Here is a 17,117-nt window from a genome sequence, read left to right as displayed (position 1 = left end):
TACAGAGAATGGAGGGTGCTTGGAACACCCTGCCAGGTGGTGAGAGAGGCAGATACATCAGAGGCATTTAGGAGACCCTTAGATAGGCACATGGATGAGAGAAAATGGAGGGCTATGTGGGAAGGAAAGGTTAGATTGATCTTCGTAAGTTAAAAGGTCAGTATGTTTGCTGTAATGTTGTATGTTAGTTAATGTTGAGTGCAGGTCGGTGGGACTGGGTGAGAGTAAGAGTTCGGCATGGACTAGCAGGGCCGAGATGGCCTGTTTCCGTGCTGTAATTGTTATATGGTTATATGTTCTCTGAAACCAGAGCACCCAGAGGGAATCAATGATGTGAACATGCAAAGTTCACACAGAGAGCAGCCGAGTTTGGGAGCAGACCTGGTTCCCTTGAGCCGTGAGGCAGCAGTTCTGCTCGGAGTGACACAGGGAGACATTGAGGTCAAAGTGCAAGGTTAAGGGGCACTGGGTCAGAGAGCACTATCGAACGGAATTGAATTCCGTTTCTACTGCACAGAAACAGGCCCTTTGGCCCACCTAGTCTGTGCCAACATAGTATTTTGCCCAGTTCCACCATCATACATGTGGACCACAGCCCCCCATATCCTTCCCCTCTGTGTTCTTATCCAAATTTCTCTTAAACGTTGAAATTGAACCGCATCCACCATTTCTGTTTGCAGCTCGTTCTACCCTCGGGTTCCCCTTAAATATTTCACCTTTCACCCTTAATTTCTGACCACTAATTATAGTTTCACCCAACCTGTGGAAAAAGCCTGCTTGCATTAACCTTATCTATATACCTCAATTTTGTATCCCTCTATCAAAACTTTCCTCATTCTCCTACACTCCAGGGCATAAAATCCTAATTTATTTCAAGATTCAAGATTATTTACTGTCTTCTGAATTACAGAAGTGTTAAGAACAAAATAATTCTTATTCCGTATCCAATGCAGTACAAAAAAACATTAAAATAAGATAAAGAAAACAATAACTATAAATCCATCAGATAGTTTACATACATAGAGTGACTGTATGCCCATAAAGTGAGACTAGGCACAGGAGTGTCTGTACATAAGGTGACTCTGACAGGAAATTATAAAGTAGTGGTGGTTGGGCTGTGGAGGGGTGAGGTTGTGGATTGAGGTGTTGGTCAGCCTTACTGCTTGTGGAAGGTAACTGTTTTTGAGTCTGGTAGTATATTTTTCCATATATCATAATAAAAACTACTCATAATAAAAAGCATTTACAAGAATAAACAATACAAAGCCTTTTCATTCTTACATCCATAGTCAATGTGTTAGGTAGTTTTCTATTACACTCCTTAAGACCAATAGGACTGTTGCTGGTTTATATCAGGGTTTAAACAGGATGATTTTAAATTGCACAAGATTAAGCTGGAAGAGATTTTAGAGGCAAGTAGAAAGGTCCAGGGAGGCAGTGAATAGTGTGGCGCATACAAAACGCTGAAGAAACTCAGCAGGTCAAGCAGCATCTACAGTATGGAGGAAATAAAGAGCTGACGTTTTGGGCCGAGACCCTTCATTAGGATTGAAAATGAATGGGGAAGCAGCAAGGTGAGAGATGATACGTGAGACCAGGTGAGGGAGACAGTGGGTGGGTGGGGGAGGGCTGGATCAGGAATAAAGTGAGAAGTTGGCAGCTCATCTGTTAAGGCCGGTGGGTGATGAAGTGAGAAGTTGGGAGGTGATAGCTGGAAAGGTAAGGGCTGAGGAAGAAGGAATCTGATAGAGAGTGGCCAAATTGTCCCGGGCAATCAGAGAGGCAATGCGTGCACATGCCCAACGAATCCACAGCCACTTCCAGGACAGTGGAGACACGTGGCGCATGTGGAAGGGCATTCAGGACATCACCAACTACAGGACAACATCACCTGACTGTACGGGTGATGCCTCCCTCCCAGATGCGCTGAACAACTTCTATGCTCGGTTGGAGGCGGAAAATGACATGGTGGCGAGGAAGACCACCCCTCCTCCAAATGATCAGGTGCTATGTCTTACCGTGGCTGATGTGAGGAGAACCCTGTGCAGGGTCAACCCACAGAAGGCTGCTGGACCAGACAATATTTCTGGCAGAGTTCTTAGAGGATGTGCAGACCAGCTAGCAGATATTCTCACTGACATCCTCAACATCTCCCTGAGCAGCGCCGTCGTTCCTACATGCTTCAAGGCTGCCACCATCGTCCCCGTGCTGAAGAAGTCTTCAGTGTCCTGCCTCAGCGACTACCATCCCGTTGCACTCACATCCATCATCATGAAGTGCTTCGAGAGGCTCGTCATGAGGCACATCAAGACCCTGCTGCCCTCCTCACTGGACCCCTTGCAGTTCGTGTACCGTCCCAACCGTTCAACAGACAATGCCATTGCCATCACCCTCCACCTGGCTTTAACCCACCTGGACAAAGAAGACACGTACGTTCGAATGCTGTTCATAGAATTCAGTTCAGCATTCAACACAATCATTCCTCAGAAATTGATTGGAAAGCTGAGCCTACTGGGCCTGAACACCTCCCTCTGCAACTGGATCCTAGACTTCCTGACTGGGAGATCTTAGTGAGTCTGAATTGGTAGTAGCATCTCCAACACCATCACACTGAGCACGGGGGCCCCCCCCCCCCCCCGGGGCTGTGTGCTCAGTCCACTGCTGTTCACTCTGCTGACCCATGACTGTGCTGCAACACACAGCTCGAACCACATCATCAAGTTCGTTGGTGAACCGTGGTGGGTTTCATCAGCAAGAATGACGAGTCAGCATACAGAGAGGAGGTGCAGCGGCTAATGGACTGGTGCAGAGCCAACAACCTGTCTCTGAATGTAAACAAAACAAATGAGATGGTTGTTGACTTCAGGAGGACACAGAGCGACTACTCTCCGCTGAACATCGATGATTCCTCAGTAGAGATCGTTAAGAGCATCAAATTTCTTGGTGTTCACCTGGCGGAGAATCTCACCTGGTCCCTCAACACCAGCTCCATAGCAAAGAAAGCCCAACAGCATCACTACTTCCTGCGAAGGATGGGAAAAGTCCATCTCCCACCCCCTCCCCCATCCTCACCACATTCTACAGAGGTTGTATTGAGAGCATCCTGAGCAGCTTCATCACGGCCTGGTTCAGAAATTGCACCATCTCAGATCACAAGACCCTGCAGCGGATAGTGAGGTCAGCTGAGAAGATCATCGGGGTCTCTCTTCCCGCCATCACAGACATTTACACCACACGCTGCATCCGCAAAGCAAACAGCATTATGAAGGACCCCACACACCCCTTATATGAACTCTTCTCCCTCCTGCCATCTGGAAAAAGGTACCGAAGCATTCAGGCTGTCACGACCAGACTGTGTAACAGTTTCTTCCCCCAAGCCATCAGACTCCTCAGTACCCAGAGCCTGGCCTGACACCAACCTACCGCCCTCTACTGTGCCTACTGTCTTGTTTATTATTGATTATTATTTATTGTAGTGCCTGCACTGTTTTGTGCAGATTATGTAGTCCTGGATAGATCTGTAGTCTAGTGCAGTTTTTGTGTTTTTTTTTACGTAGTTCAGTGTAGTTTTTGTATTGTTTCATGTAGCACCATGGTCCTGGAAAACGTTGTCTCATTTTTTCTATGTTCTGTACCAGCAGTTATGGTTGAAATGACAATAAAAACTGACTTGACTTGATAAGGGGAGAAAGGGAAGGAGGGAGGTGATAGGCAGGTGAGAAGAGAAGGGGCAAAAAGGGAGTCAGGATTGGGCATGGAAGAAGAGAGAACAGGCAGGGGAAAATAACTGTAAGTTAGAGAAATCATTGTCCATGCTATCAGGTTGGAGACTACAGAGATGAAATATGAGATGTTGCTCCTCCAGATTGAGAGTGGCATCATGGTGGCAGTAGAGGAGGCCACAGAGGGACATGCTGGAATGGGAACAGGGATTACATTTAAAATGGTTAGCCGCTGGGAAATCCTGCCTGTTGCGGATGTGACAAAGGTGTTCAAATAAGCGGTCCTCCTATCGACTTCAGGTCTCACCAATGTAGAGAAGGCCGACCAGTAGAACTGCATAAGTAGATGGCCCTGACAGACTCATAGGTGAAGAGACATATGGTGCACAGTGGCAAGCTGTCCCTCAGCCTCAAAGACCTTGGTGGATCTTGACTGTGGGTGCTATTTACACGTTCGCCCTGTAACTACACGCTATAGTGTGCCAAACATGCCAAACACATGCGTGTTCACAGATTAATCGGATTAGGTCAGGTTAGCTTCATTTGCCACCTGTACATGCAGTGAAAGGTGTCACTTCCATCAACGACCAACACAGTCTGAGGGTAGTGTGGGGGAAGCTCACAAACGTCGCGGTGTTTGCAGTGTCAATGTAGCATGTCCACAGCTTGCTAACACTTACTATGCATCTTTGGAATGTGGGAGGAAACCAGAATACCTTAAGGAAATAGACACGGTCACGGGAGAACGTACAAACTCCTCACAGACAATGTTGGGATTCAAACCCTGATCAGTGACTGAAAAGATTGCGTTACCTTGACCACCCATAATACCGTACTGGCTACTGTAAATTACCCTAAGCATCGAGATGGCTCGTAAGAGAACTAGATAATGGGGAGAGGGTGGGGAGATGGTTGGGGCATAGACTCAGTTAATTTTAATGGGTGCTGGTATGGATGCTGGGATGTTTTCCAGCTTCCATACGAGAGGGTGTATAGGAGTGAGATATACCAACTAGTGGAGTGGTGTCGCAGCAACAACCTTGCCCTCAATGTAAGACGAAAGAGCTTCAGAAAGGGTAAGACAAAGGAACACATACCAATCCTCATAGAGGTATCAGAAGTGGAGAGAGTGAGCAGTTTCAATTTCCTGGGTGTCAAGATCTCTGAGGATCTAACCTGGTCCCAACTTATCATTGCAGTTATAAAGAAGGCAAGACAGCAACTATACTTCATGAGGAGTTTGAAGAGACTTGGTATGTCAAAAAAAACATTCAAAAACTTCTACAGATGTACTGTGGAGAGAATTCTGACAGGCTGCATCACTGTCTGGTGGGGCGGGGGGGAAGGGGGCTACTGCACAGGACTAAAAGGAGCTGAAGAGGGTCATAAATTTAGCAGGCTCCATCTTGGGGATGAGCTTACAAAGTACCCAGGACACCTTCAGGGAGTGGTGTCTCAGAAAGGAAGTGTCCATTATTAAGGACTTCCAGCTCCCAGGGCATGTCCCTTTCTCACTGTTACCATCAGGTAGCAGGTACAGAAGCCTGAATGATTCAGGGACAGCTTCCTCCCCTCAGCCGTCCAATTCCTAAATGGACATTGAACCCATGAACACTACCTCACTTTTTAAATATATATTATTTCTGTTTTTGTATGATTTTTAATCTATTCAGTATTCATATACTGTAACTTATTTATTTATTTATCTTTCATCTTTATTGCATTGAACTGCTGCTGCTAAGTTAAGAAATTTCACTACGCACATGGTGGTGATAATAAACCTGATTCTGATTCAAGGTCTTCCCAGAGAAGTCAATGGAGAGAAAGAGGGAGGTTTGAGTAATCACGGGAGTGAATATTGACAGCCAAATATTTGCTGTGTCTTAAGATGTCGTTGGAGAAGAGGTTCATGTGGAAGGAAAAGAGCAAGGTGCTAAAGTTAACCTTGGGCTCAGTAGAGTTAATGGCTGTGAGGCAGCAGAGGGGAGCAAATGTAAGTGCTTCCCAGTGGCTTTGAGGGAGTTACCCACATCTAAACTCATTTCTCTAACCTGGTAATTTCTCTCTTTATCCACCCCCCATTCTGGCTCCCCTCTGCTTTCCTGTGACAGCACTGTGTAGATGTGCTCAGTAGTAGCTAGGGCTTTATCCACGATGGATTGGGAGGTGTCCACGACTTTTTTGTAGGCTTTTCTGCTCAAGGGTACTCCTCTTGGAGGAAAATAGCAACCATCATCAAGGACCCTCACCACACAGGTCATGCTGTCTTCTCGCTGCTGCCTTCAGGAAGGAGGTACAGGAGCCTCAGGACTCACAGCACCAGGTTCAGAAACAGTTATTACCCCTTAACCATCAAGCTCTTGGACCAGAGCGGATAACGTCACTTAACTTCACTTGCCCCATCATTGAAATGTTCACACAACTTACGGACTCATTTTCAAGGACTCTTCATCTCATGTTCTCAAAATGTATTTATTACTATTATTTCTCTTTTTTTTCTTCTTCTATTTGCACAGTTTGCTGTCTTTTGCACACTGGTTCTTTGCCCATACTGTTGGGGGCAGTCTTTCATTTATTCTATCGTGTTTTTTATATCTAATATGTATGCCTGCAAGAAAACAAATCTCAGGGTTGTAAATAGTGACATATGTCTTGCAGGCATTTATAGGAAAAATAAAATAGGTACAATAGAATATACTAAAAATTATACATACAGTCCCTATAAAATGTATTCACACCCCCCCCCCAAAGTTTTATTATTTTACAACATTGTTTTATTAGTTTACAACATTGAATCACAGTGGATTTAATTTGGCTTTTTTGACAGTGATCGACAGAAAAAGACTCGTATCAAAGTGAAAACAGGTCTCTACAAAGTGATCTGAATTAATTACAAATATAAACCACCAAACAATTGATTGCATAAGTAATCACCCCCTTCAAGTCAGTATTTAGTGATGCACCTTTGTCAGCAATTAGAGCCTTGAATCTGTGTGGATAGGTCTCTATCAGCTTTGCACATCTCAACACTGCAATTTTTCCCCATTCTTCTTTACAAAACTGCTCAAGCTCTGTCACATTGCATGGGGATTGGACTGAGGTCTGGACTCTGACTTGGCCATTCCAGGACATTAACTTTGTTGTTTTTATGCCATTCTTGTGTAGCTTTGGCTTTATGCTTGGGGTCATTGATCTTCTCCCAAGTCACAGTTCTCTTGCAGACTGCATCAAGTTTTCCTCCAGGATTTCTCTGTATTTTGCTGCACTCATTTTACCCCCTACCTTCACAAGCCTTCCAGGGCCTGCTGCAGTGAAGCATCCCCACAGCATGACGCAGCCGCCACCATGCTTCCTGGTAGGGATGGTGTGTTTTTAATGATGTGCGGTGTTTGGCTTACACCAAAAAAGAGCTTTTAGTCCAATGGCCAAAAAGCTCAATATTGGTTTCATCTGACCATAGAACCTTCTTCCAGCTGACTTCAGAGTCTCCCACATGCCTTCCGGCAAACTCTAGCCAAGATTTCATGAGAGTTTTTTTCAACAGTGGCTTTCTCTTTGCCACTCTCCCATAAAGCTGTGACTGGTGAAGCACCTGGGAAACAGTTGTTGTATATGCAGCCTCTCTCATCTCAGCCACTGAAGCTTGTAACTCCTCCAGAGTTGTCTGTTGGTGGCCTCCCACACAAGTGCCCTTCTTGCACAGCCATTCAGTTTTTGAGGACTGCCTGCTCTGGGCAGATTTATAGCTATGCAGTATTCTTTCCATTTCTTGATGATTGACTTAGCTGTACTCCAAGGGATATTCAGTGACTTGGAAATGTTCTTATATCCATCTCCTGATTTGTTCTTTTCCATTACCTTTTTGCGAGTTGCTTGGTGCGTTCTTTTATCTTCATGGTGTAGTTTTTACCAGGATAGTGACTCACCAGCAGTTGGACCTTCCAGATACAGGTTTATTTTTACTACAATCAATTGAAACACCTTGACTGTACACAGTGATCTCCATTTAACTAATTATGTGACTTCTAAAACCAACTGGCTGCACAAATGATAATTTGGTGTGTCATATTAAAGGGGGTGAATACTTATGCAATCAATTTTTTTGTGTCCTATATTTGTAATTAATTTGGATAATTTTATATGGACCTGTTTTCACTTTAACACGAAAAAGTCTTTTTCTACTGATCGGTGTCAAAAAAGCCAAATTAAATCCACTATGATTCAATGTTGTAAAACAATAAAACATGAAAACTTCCAAAAGGTGGATACTTTTTATCGGCACTGTATATGAAAACTAACAAATGTGTAAAATAAGTCAAACTGTGCTAATAAAAAAATAATTCTGAGAACATGTCCTAAAATGAATCTGTAGGTCACAGAATCATTTCAGTCTTGAGGTGAATGAAGCTATTTACACTAGTTCAGGTGCCTGATGGTTGTAGGGTAATAACTGCTCCTGCACCTGGTGGTGTGGGATTGAAGACTTCTATACCTCTTGCCTAATGATGGTATCAAGAAGTGGGCATAGTTTAGATGATGGATGCTGCTTTTCTTGTGACAGCTGTCCCTGTAAATGTGCACAATGGAGGGGAAAGCTTTCCTTGTGATGTACTGGGGTATGTCAACCACTTTCTGTAGCCCGCAAAGAGCAGATCAGGTAGGAACGGCAGACGTTATTCTTAGGTGGGTTTTATTACTGCTCAACAGTTACATGGGTCGGTACTGCAGCAACACAGTGAGATTCTAGAGAAGATTATGGAAAGAAAGTCGAGTTTGCAGGCTGCAACTATTGGCCAGTTGGAAGATTTCCTGCACTCTGGGGAAAATATTGTTTTAACAGAAAACTTACTCTCACGCAACAAGTTCACATTTAAGGAATGTTAACTTCTGCAAAATCATTTTGTCATCCAGGCTACACACTACAAAAGGTCACTATCCTACAGGGGCCTGATAACATTACAACCAACACAGCAATCAGCAGTTCTACACAATGACCACTTTATTAGGTACCCCCTGCATTGAACAAAGTGGCCACTGAGTGTATGTTCATGGTCTTCAACTGTTGTAGCCCATCCCACTTCAAGGTTTGATGTTTTGTGCATTCAGAGATGCTTTCCTGCACACACCTGCTGTAATGCATGGTTATTTGAGCTACTGTCGCCCAACTCTCAGCTTGAACCAATGTGTCCATTATCCTCTGACCTCTCATTAACAAAAGCAGCATTTTCCCCACAGAACTGCTGCTCACTGGACTTTTTTGTTTCTCCACACCATTCTCTGTAACTCTAGAGACTGTTGTGTGTGAAACTCCCAGGAGATCAGCAGTTTCTGAGATACTTAAACCACCCCGTCTGACATCAACAATCATTCCATAGTTAAAGTCACTTAGATAACATTTCTTCCCCATTCTGATGTCTAGTCTGAACAACAACTGTGCTTTTATGCATGATTGGCTGACTAGATTATAGGCATTAAAGAGCAGGTGCACAGGTGTTACTAAGAAAGTACATTCCAGCCCCTGGTGCTCTTCCCTAGGAATTTGTGAAGAAGGAAAGGCTGGAGAGGGAGGCAATATACAAGGGGTGGGGGTCAGGAGGAAACTTGTTCAGATAAATGATATTGAGGGAGATTTAAGGTCGAGCTAGAAAGCCATGGAAAAACTATGAATAAATAAAGCAGTCGACATTCACCAGTATAACGTGGACAAGGTCAAAAGAGGGCTGGTGAAGAAGAGTTTAGAAGGGGCAAACACTAGAATGGAGGAGAAACTGATTTATCAATGCAGGAACTGAGGAGAGTGGAGGGAGGGAGAACGGGAGAGTGGAGGGAGGGAAAACAGGGAGAGTGGATGGAGGGAAAACAGGGAGAGTGGATGGAGGGAAAACGGGGAGAGTGGAGGGAAGGAAAACGGGGAGAGTGGAGGGAGGGGGGAACGGGGAGAGTGGAGGGGAAGGGTGAAGTGAAAAGGGGAAAGGAGAGGGCAGAGTGGGGAGGAGAGGGGAGTGGAAAGGGGAGCAGGAAGGATGGGGAAGAGATGGGAGGGAGAGAGTGGGGAGGAAGGGGGTCAGGGGAGATGTAGAGGGGAAGGGGTAAGAGAAGGAGAAGAGAGGGTGTAGAGGGAGGAGGGAAAGGGGGAATGTTAAGGGGAAGAGGGAACTGAAAGGGGTGAGGGGGAAGGAAAAAGGTGGAGAGAAAAAGGAGAGGGGGAGGGAAAGGGGAAGGGGAAAGGTGATGGGGAGGGGGAGGGAAAAGGGGGAGGGGAAAGGGAAAAGGGGAGGGGGAAGGAAAAAGGGGAGAGGAAAGGAAAAAGGGGAGAGGAAAGGAAAAAGGGGAGAGGAAAGGAAAAAGGGGAGTGGAGAGGGAAAAGGGGAGTGGAGAGGGAAAAGGGGAGTGGAGAGGGAAAAGGGGAGTGGAGAGGGAAAAGGGGAAGGAAAGGGAAAAAGAAAAGGGGAAGGGAAAATGGAGTGGGGAAGGGGAGAGGGGGAAGAGAAAGGGGAGAGGGAAAAGGGAGGGGAGGATGAAAAGGGGGAGGGAGGAGTGAAAGAGTGGGGGAAGGTGGAGGGCAGACGGGGAAGAGGATGTGGTCTGGGAGGGAGGCAGAGGGCAATCGGATAGGGAGGGGAGGCCAATGGTGGAAGGGTAATCGGCGGAGGGGGAGTGCAATCGGGCTAGGAGGCAGAGGGTTATCGGGGAGCGGGGAACAGCTTGCGGAGAAATATGGAGAAGAGTCGGGACCAGCGTGCAGAGAGCGGGGAACAAGGAAAGAATCGTCAAGGAGACAGTGAAAGTGAGGAAACGGCGGAGGTGTGGAGAGGAGGGAGGGGTAGACGCGAATGAGAACGTGATACCCCCTTCCACTCTCTCCCCGTCCCCTCTGCAAGCCCTACCTAGGAACATTTTCCTTCCCATCCCCGCCCGCCGTTCTCTGCTGTTCACGCCTCCTCTAATCCCCCCACCCTCTCCTTGCCGACCTTCCCTGCACCGACTCCCCATTCCTTCCCCTCTTTAACCGCCTCCCTGCATCCTATTTCAGCCCCCTCCCCCCTCTCCGGCGACGGCAGCTGTTGAATAAAAGAACTGGGAAAAAAACCAAACACACACTTGTTTACCTCGGCTGGGAACAGACTGACCTTGGAGAACTGGTGCACTCCTTGGCGGTGAACGGCGCCCCAAAATCCTGGAGCCTGGATCCAGGAGCCGGGAGCCGGGATCTGAGATCTGTGAAAAAAAGGGGATGTCACGAAGATGTCGATGCCCAGCTCGCCATTCCCGACTGAAGACTGTTGAAGTACAATGCTCAGCTGTTGCTGGCCCAACAATACCGGGCGGGCACAGAGCATCGCATGTTGGTGAGGGGCACTGCCCCCTTTACCTGTCCACTGCTCCAGCGCCGAGGACAAATGCTGCTCTCCCACCGCCTTCTTCCTGTCCCCGAGGGTGCTCAAGGGTTCAGCGCTCCCACAAGGGAACGGAGAGCAGAAGAGCCCTCGAAACTCCGAGAGAAAACGGCTCACTCTCTACCATTCTCCATCTTTCTTTCCCTAGCGCACTCCCCTCCTCCCCGCCCCTCAAACCCTCTGCCACCCTGTCGCTTCCTCTCTCCTGCGTGTCAATAACCCTCACCGTTTCCTTTTCACGGCACGTCTCGCCCAACTTGTTCGCTCTCAGAGAGGCCGGACCACACCTGCATTGTACATTCCGCTCCGGCTGATGCTACAGTGAACTTGCCAAGCGCAGACCAGACGCGATCTTCTCCACGCAAATAAATACCTGTGAGAACCGTGCCACAGCTGGAGTCGGCCAGTCGGCCCGTTCTGCTCCGCCTTTCATGAAAATCCGGCGTTGCTTCCAACACCGCTTCCCCCTAACCCCCCCCCTCCCCCCGAGCCTTTGCGGTTCAAACGAGTCTTTATTTCCACTTTGAATTCAGTGACTCCCGATCCTCAGATCTCTGGAGTGAACAATCCCTCAGATTTACCCGCCCTTTTTGAGCGAACAAATTTTGCAAAAGGGCGATTCTTTATTTTGTAATTACGCCCCTCTGGAACCATTCTCCCAGTATACAACCCCCCTCAAAAATTCTAATAAGATTACCCCTTATTCTTCCATATTCCAAGGACTGTAGGCCTAACCTGTACAATTTCATTAACCCCTTCGCTCTGGGAATCAATTTAGTAACCCTGACTGATAGAGGCGTGCAAGATGATAAGAGGGATAGTTAGGTGCAGCTGGGGGTGGTGGTGGGGGAGGGGCAGCCAGTTCCTTTTCCTCGGGGCAGAAATCGTGAATCGCACCTCAATTAAAAAATGTGTCCGCAGCACAAGAAGGAAAGCAGGGCATAATTTTACGGTGACGGAGGAAAGTATGGGGAGGGGGTGTCAGAGGTTTTTTATACACAGTGAGTGGTGGGTACGTGGAACTCCCTGCCAGAGGTGGTGCATTAGGGGAATTTCAGATACTCTTAGATATGCACATAAAGGTCGGCACTGTTCCCTGTTCTGCAGCCCACAATTCTCCAATCATTTCAAACTTTATCTAAGATGCTAAGAGGCACAGATACAGTTGACAGCCAGCGCGAGGGGCATAATTTTAAGGTGATTGAAGGAAAGTATGCCTGGGGGGAGGTAGGTTTTTACACACCGAGATTGGTGGGTACGTGGAACACGCGAACAGGGTGGCGGTAGAAGCAGAGACTTTTAGACTGTTGCATGGATGATAGAAACATGGAGGGCTGCGTGGGAGTCCTGACGAAGGGTCTTTTGCCGTTACATCGACTTTCCATACATGTTGCCTGACCTACTAAGTTCCTCCAACATTTGGTGCGTGTTACTCTGGATTCCGAGCATCTGCAGAATCTCTGGTGGTGCCGTGAGAGGGCAAGATAAGACTGATGCAGGAGTAGGTTAAAAGCTCGGCGCAACATCGTGGAACAAAGGACCTGTACTGTGCTTAGTGTGGTATGTTAAATCTTCTTTACGGTGTCCCAAATGCGAGCAAGCACCCTAGATGCAGACTCAAGATCAGCCTATCAGAACAGCAAAGAATGAGAGATCCGGTGCCTCATAGCTCCCATCACTCATGCTTCATCCTGACTCGGCTTCTGCCCGTGCGGAGTTTGAACACTCAAACCCACCCCGTGCTCCGATTTCACAAAGTCATTGAGTTAGACAGCAAGGAAACAGGGCGTTCGGCCCAACTTATCCGTGCCGACTAAGATGTCTATCTGAGCTGTTCCCCTTTCACTGCATTTGACCCATATGCTTCTAAATCTTTCTGCACATGTGGCTGTCCTTTAAACATTGTAATTGCACCTGCCTCTGGGAGCAGTTTGGGAGATGGAATTAGCTGCCGAATATTGTTCTCGGTGTTTGGGGTTTTTTTTGTATAGGTTTATTATTCTCACGTGTGCCAAAGCTAGTCTTGCATACTGCTGATATAGATAAAATCTGAGGTAGTATAAGGTAAAAGAATGAAAACGCAGAATAAAGTATAAAATCTACCGAAAAGTGGTGTAGGTAAAGCATAAAGTGCAGGATTATAACGAGGTAGATTGTAAGGCCAAGAGTCCATCTTATCATACGAGGTCCATTCAAGGGTCTGGTAACAGAAGCTGTCCTTGAGCTTGGTGGTACAGCACGTGTCTTCAGCCCTTTGTAACTTCTGCCCGATGGGGGAAGGGGAGAAGAGAGAGCGTTCTGGCTGGGTGGGGTTTTTGATAATGCAGGATGCTTTACTAAGACACGTAGAAGTACGGACAGAGTCCATAGAAGGGAGGCTAGTTTCTGTGATGTGTCCCTGACTCTCTGCATTTTCTTGTGGTGACGTGCAGAGCAGTTCCCATACCAAGCTCTGGGGCACCCAAACAGAACGCTTTCTATAAAGCAGCAACAAATATTGCCAAGAATCGCCAGGGACATGGGGAATTTCTTTAACCTCCTGAGGAAGTAGAAGTATTGGTGAGCTTTCTTGACAGTGATGTCAACGTGGACCAGGAAAGGCTTTTGGAGATGTTCCCCCTGAAGAACTTGAAGCAGTCAACCCTCTCAAGTTCAACACAGTTAATGTCAGAGTCAGAATCAGGTTTAATATCACCGGCACATGAATGAAATTTGTTAACTTAGTGGCTTCAGTACATGATAATATAGAAAAATAAATAAGTCAATCAATTACTGTAAGTATATATAGCTTCTGGCTTCTGCACATACTTCTCGATGGGAACATGAGAAGATATGTCCTGGGTAATTGGGGTCCTTAATAATGGATGCCGTCTTTCTGAGGCACCGCTCCTGGAAGATGTATAAGATTCTATGGAGGCTAGTAACCATGATTGTGCTGACTAATTTCACAACTTTCTGTAGCTTCTTTCAATCCTGTGAGGTACCCCCATCAATACATATGGTGACAAGAACATGTGCACTGCCCCCACCCCCTTCTGAAGTCAATGACCAGCTCTTCTGTCTTGCTGACATTGAGGGAAAGGTTGTTGTCAGGACACCACATCACTCAGCTCTCTATCTCCTTCCTCTATTCTGACTCATCAGTATTTGAGATATGGCCCACTATATTGGTTTCTTCTCAAAGCTGCAGATGGAGTCAGAGCAGAAGGTGATAGGATTAGCTGAGGTGGAGTTAATGGGAATGTGGGGGAGAATAAAATAGAACTACTCTATGTAACTACTCTAGTTCTTAATGATCAACATGGGCTCAGTGAACCAAAGGGCCCGTGTCCATGTTGTTTGGTCAGGAGTGGTGCTAACTGCTTGTTATTGAGTGTTACAAGAACAGAGAACGAACAAAAGAAATAAGAACAAAGAAGCCACCATTGTCTTATACATAAACCAGGTCAGAGGAAAAAGATGTATAGGTGATTATATAAAAATGTAAGCAAGCACAGGAAAGTTAAACTACAAGAAAAACACATCACAGGAAAAGCATCTCCAAGAAGTGCTGGCACAAGAAAGCAACATCTGTTATCAAGGATCTCTCCACCCCCACCATCCAGGCCGTTCTCTCCTCTCGTTGCTGCCATCAGGAAGGAGACACAGGAGCCTCAGGTCCCACACCACCAGGTTCAGTGACAGTTATTACCCTTCAACTATCAGGCTCCTGAACCTGTGTGGATAACTTCACTCACCACAACAATGAACTGATCACCGAACACAAACTATGTTCTCTGTCTTATCTATCTATCTTTATATATTTGTTTATTTATCCATTTATTTGTGTTTTTGTATTTGCAAATTTTGTCTTTGTGTAATACACGCAAAATACTGGAGGAACTCAGAAGGTCAGGCAGCATCTATGGAAATAGATGTCTTTGTGTGTTGCTTTTCATTGACTCTATTGTATTTCTTTGTTCTACTGTGAATGCCTGCAAGAAAATGAATCTTAGGATAGCAAATGTTGACATATATGTACTTTGGTAATAAATTAACTTTGAATTTTGAAATATAGGAGAGATAACAACCCTACATCCTAATGCAGGTGTACGTGTGTACCTAATAAAGTGGCCACTGGGTGTATATTATTTGAACTTTGGACTATTTCTACCTTCTCTATCATTTAATAAAATCATGGCTGATCTGATTCTATTGACAATTCTGGATTTCTGTATATCTCAGGTAACTCTTCATCTCCTGCTTTTTAGATATTTACCTCAGCCTTAAAAAAACATTCAGTCTTAGTTTCCACCACCTTTTGATGAAGGGATCCAAAGACACCAGCCATTCAGAAGGAAACTAAATACACCTTATCACTGTTTGAAATGGGCAGCATCTTATTTTCAAACATTGATCCCCAGTTCCATAGTTTTTGACAAAAGGAAATACCATCTCCTTGTGCCGAGGAGGTTAACAAGAATGATCATGGTAACGAAAGGTGTGTATGAGGCGCGTACAAGCCCAGAGACAGCTTTGGGTCTGGACGCACTGGAGTTTAGAAGAAGGAGGGAGGATCCCATTGGAACCAATCGAATATTGAAAGAGTTAGATAGAGTGGACATGGAAAGGATGTTTTCGTGATGGGGTCTCTAGGATCACAGGACACAGCCTCAGAACACATGGGCGTACCTTTAGAATAGAGATAAAGTGTACTTTCTTTCATCAGAGGGTGGTGAATCCATGGAATTTATTGGCACAGATAGCCAAGTCATTCACTACATTTAAAGCAGAAGTTGATAGGTCCTTGATTAGCCAAGGCATCAAAATTTATAACGATGTCACAATGGGGGTAACATACATCAAAGTTGCTGGTGAACGCAGCAGGCCAAGCAGCATCTATAGGAAGAGGCGCAGTCGACGTTTCAGGCCGAGACCCTTCGTCAGGACTGAAACGTCGACTGCGCCTCTTCCTATAGATGCTGCTTGGCCTGCTGCGTTCACCAGCAACTTTGATGTATGTTGCCTGAATTTCCAGCATCTGCAGAATTCCTGTTGTTCACAATGGGGGTGTTGGGAACAGACCCAAATGCAAGACACAGACACTGAAGTACAAGGAACAGGACTTGACTAGAGTAGGGACATGACAGGATACAGACAAGGAGCAGGGACAAGAATGCAGACTTGGGCTAGGACATGGACTAGACAGGGAACCCGGACAAGGAACTAAGAACTAGGAGCCTGAGCTAGGGAGAGCGGGACCAGGACTAGACACCATGGACAAAGAGATGAGGCTTGGACGCCGAGCCTGAGACTGGACAAGGACCCAGAACCTGGGTCTTGCCTCGGGCTCGGACCCCAGAACCAGGCAAGGACATGACATGGCTTCAGGACAGGACGTGGCTGGGGTCTAGAGGCCTGAGCTTGGAGACAGCTTGGGGTCTTGGCTCTTGAGGCTTGCAGGCAGGGAGCTGGGGTCTTGGAATGTGGAAGCTGATTATTCAAAGGCTGGAGCTCGGAGACAGACTGGGAGCTGTACATCAACATAGAGCCGGGACTTATCCTTCAAAAAACCGGGACTCATCTTTAACACGACACTAACATGAGATTGGACAGAACATAGACATAGAGCCAGGACTTATCCTTATACAAGCCAGGAGTCAACGTCTTCTCCACACCAAGGTGGGGCAGGTCCCTCAGTCGGGTAACGGCAGAACGGCCGGACTTACCCAACAGAGGTGAGGAAAAGACGAGACAGATCCCCTCGCAGGGCAATGGCAGAACAGCCTGGCTAACCCCACGGAGGCGAGGACAAGAGACAAACACCAAAGAACGACAGACAGTTCCATCTCTGCATCGGGGTTGCTCCAAGTCGCAGTTACGGCCAGCAACCTCAGCTGGCTACAGAAACAGCCAGATCCCTACCTAGCTCGGAGTGGCTGGCAGCCACTCAGCTGGCCCGGGAAACAGCTGAATCCGTACCGCAAAGACAGCTCCGACTACCAACAGCAAGGCTCCA

General features: G+C 46.5%; 1 protein-coding gene across 12 annotated transcripts in view; it reads right to left on the bottom strand.

Annotated features, from left to right (window-relative positions):
- The window catches only part of LOC134355579 (potassium voltage-gated channel subfamily A member 2-like), a 74,199-nt gene extending 62,631 nt beyond the window's left edge, over nucleotides 1-11,568 (bottom strand). For 10 of the 12 annotated variants that reach the window (XR_010020127.1, XR_010020128.1, XM_063065652.1 and 7 more), the window contains exons 1-2: nucleotides 11,095-11,280; nucleotides 10,853-10,940 (exon numbers count right to left, since the gene is read on the bottom strand). The gene's annotated coding sequence lies outside the window, so the exon portion shown is untranslated. Of the gene's footprint in view, nucleotides 1-10,852; nucleotides 10,941-11,094; nucleotides 11,281-11,345; nucleotides 11,403-11,492 lie in introns of those variants that run through there. The other 2 variants (XM_063065659.1, XM_063065660.1) reach the window with 2 other exon arrangements.
- Nucleotides 11,569-17,117: the final 5,549 nt, after the last annotated feature.

This window comes from Mobula hypostoma, chromosome 13 (genome assembly GCF_963921235.1).
Source record: "Mobula hypostoma chromosome 13, sMobHyp1.1, whole genome shotgun sequence".
NCBI lineage: Eukaryota > Metazoa > Chordata > Chondrichthyes > Myliobatiformes > Myliobatidae > Mobula > Mobula hypostoma.
Note: the sequence above shows the minus strand (reverse complement) of the source record. Positions and strands in the feature narration are given on the sequence as shown.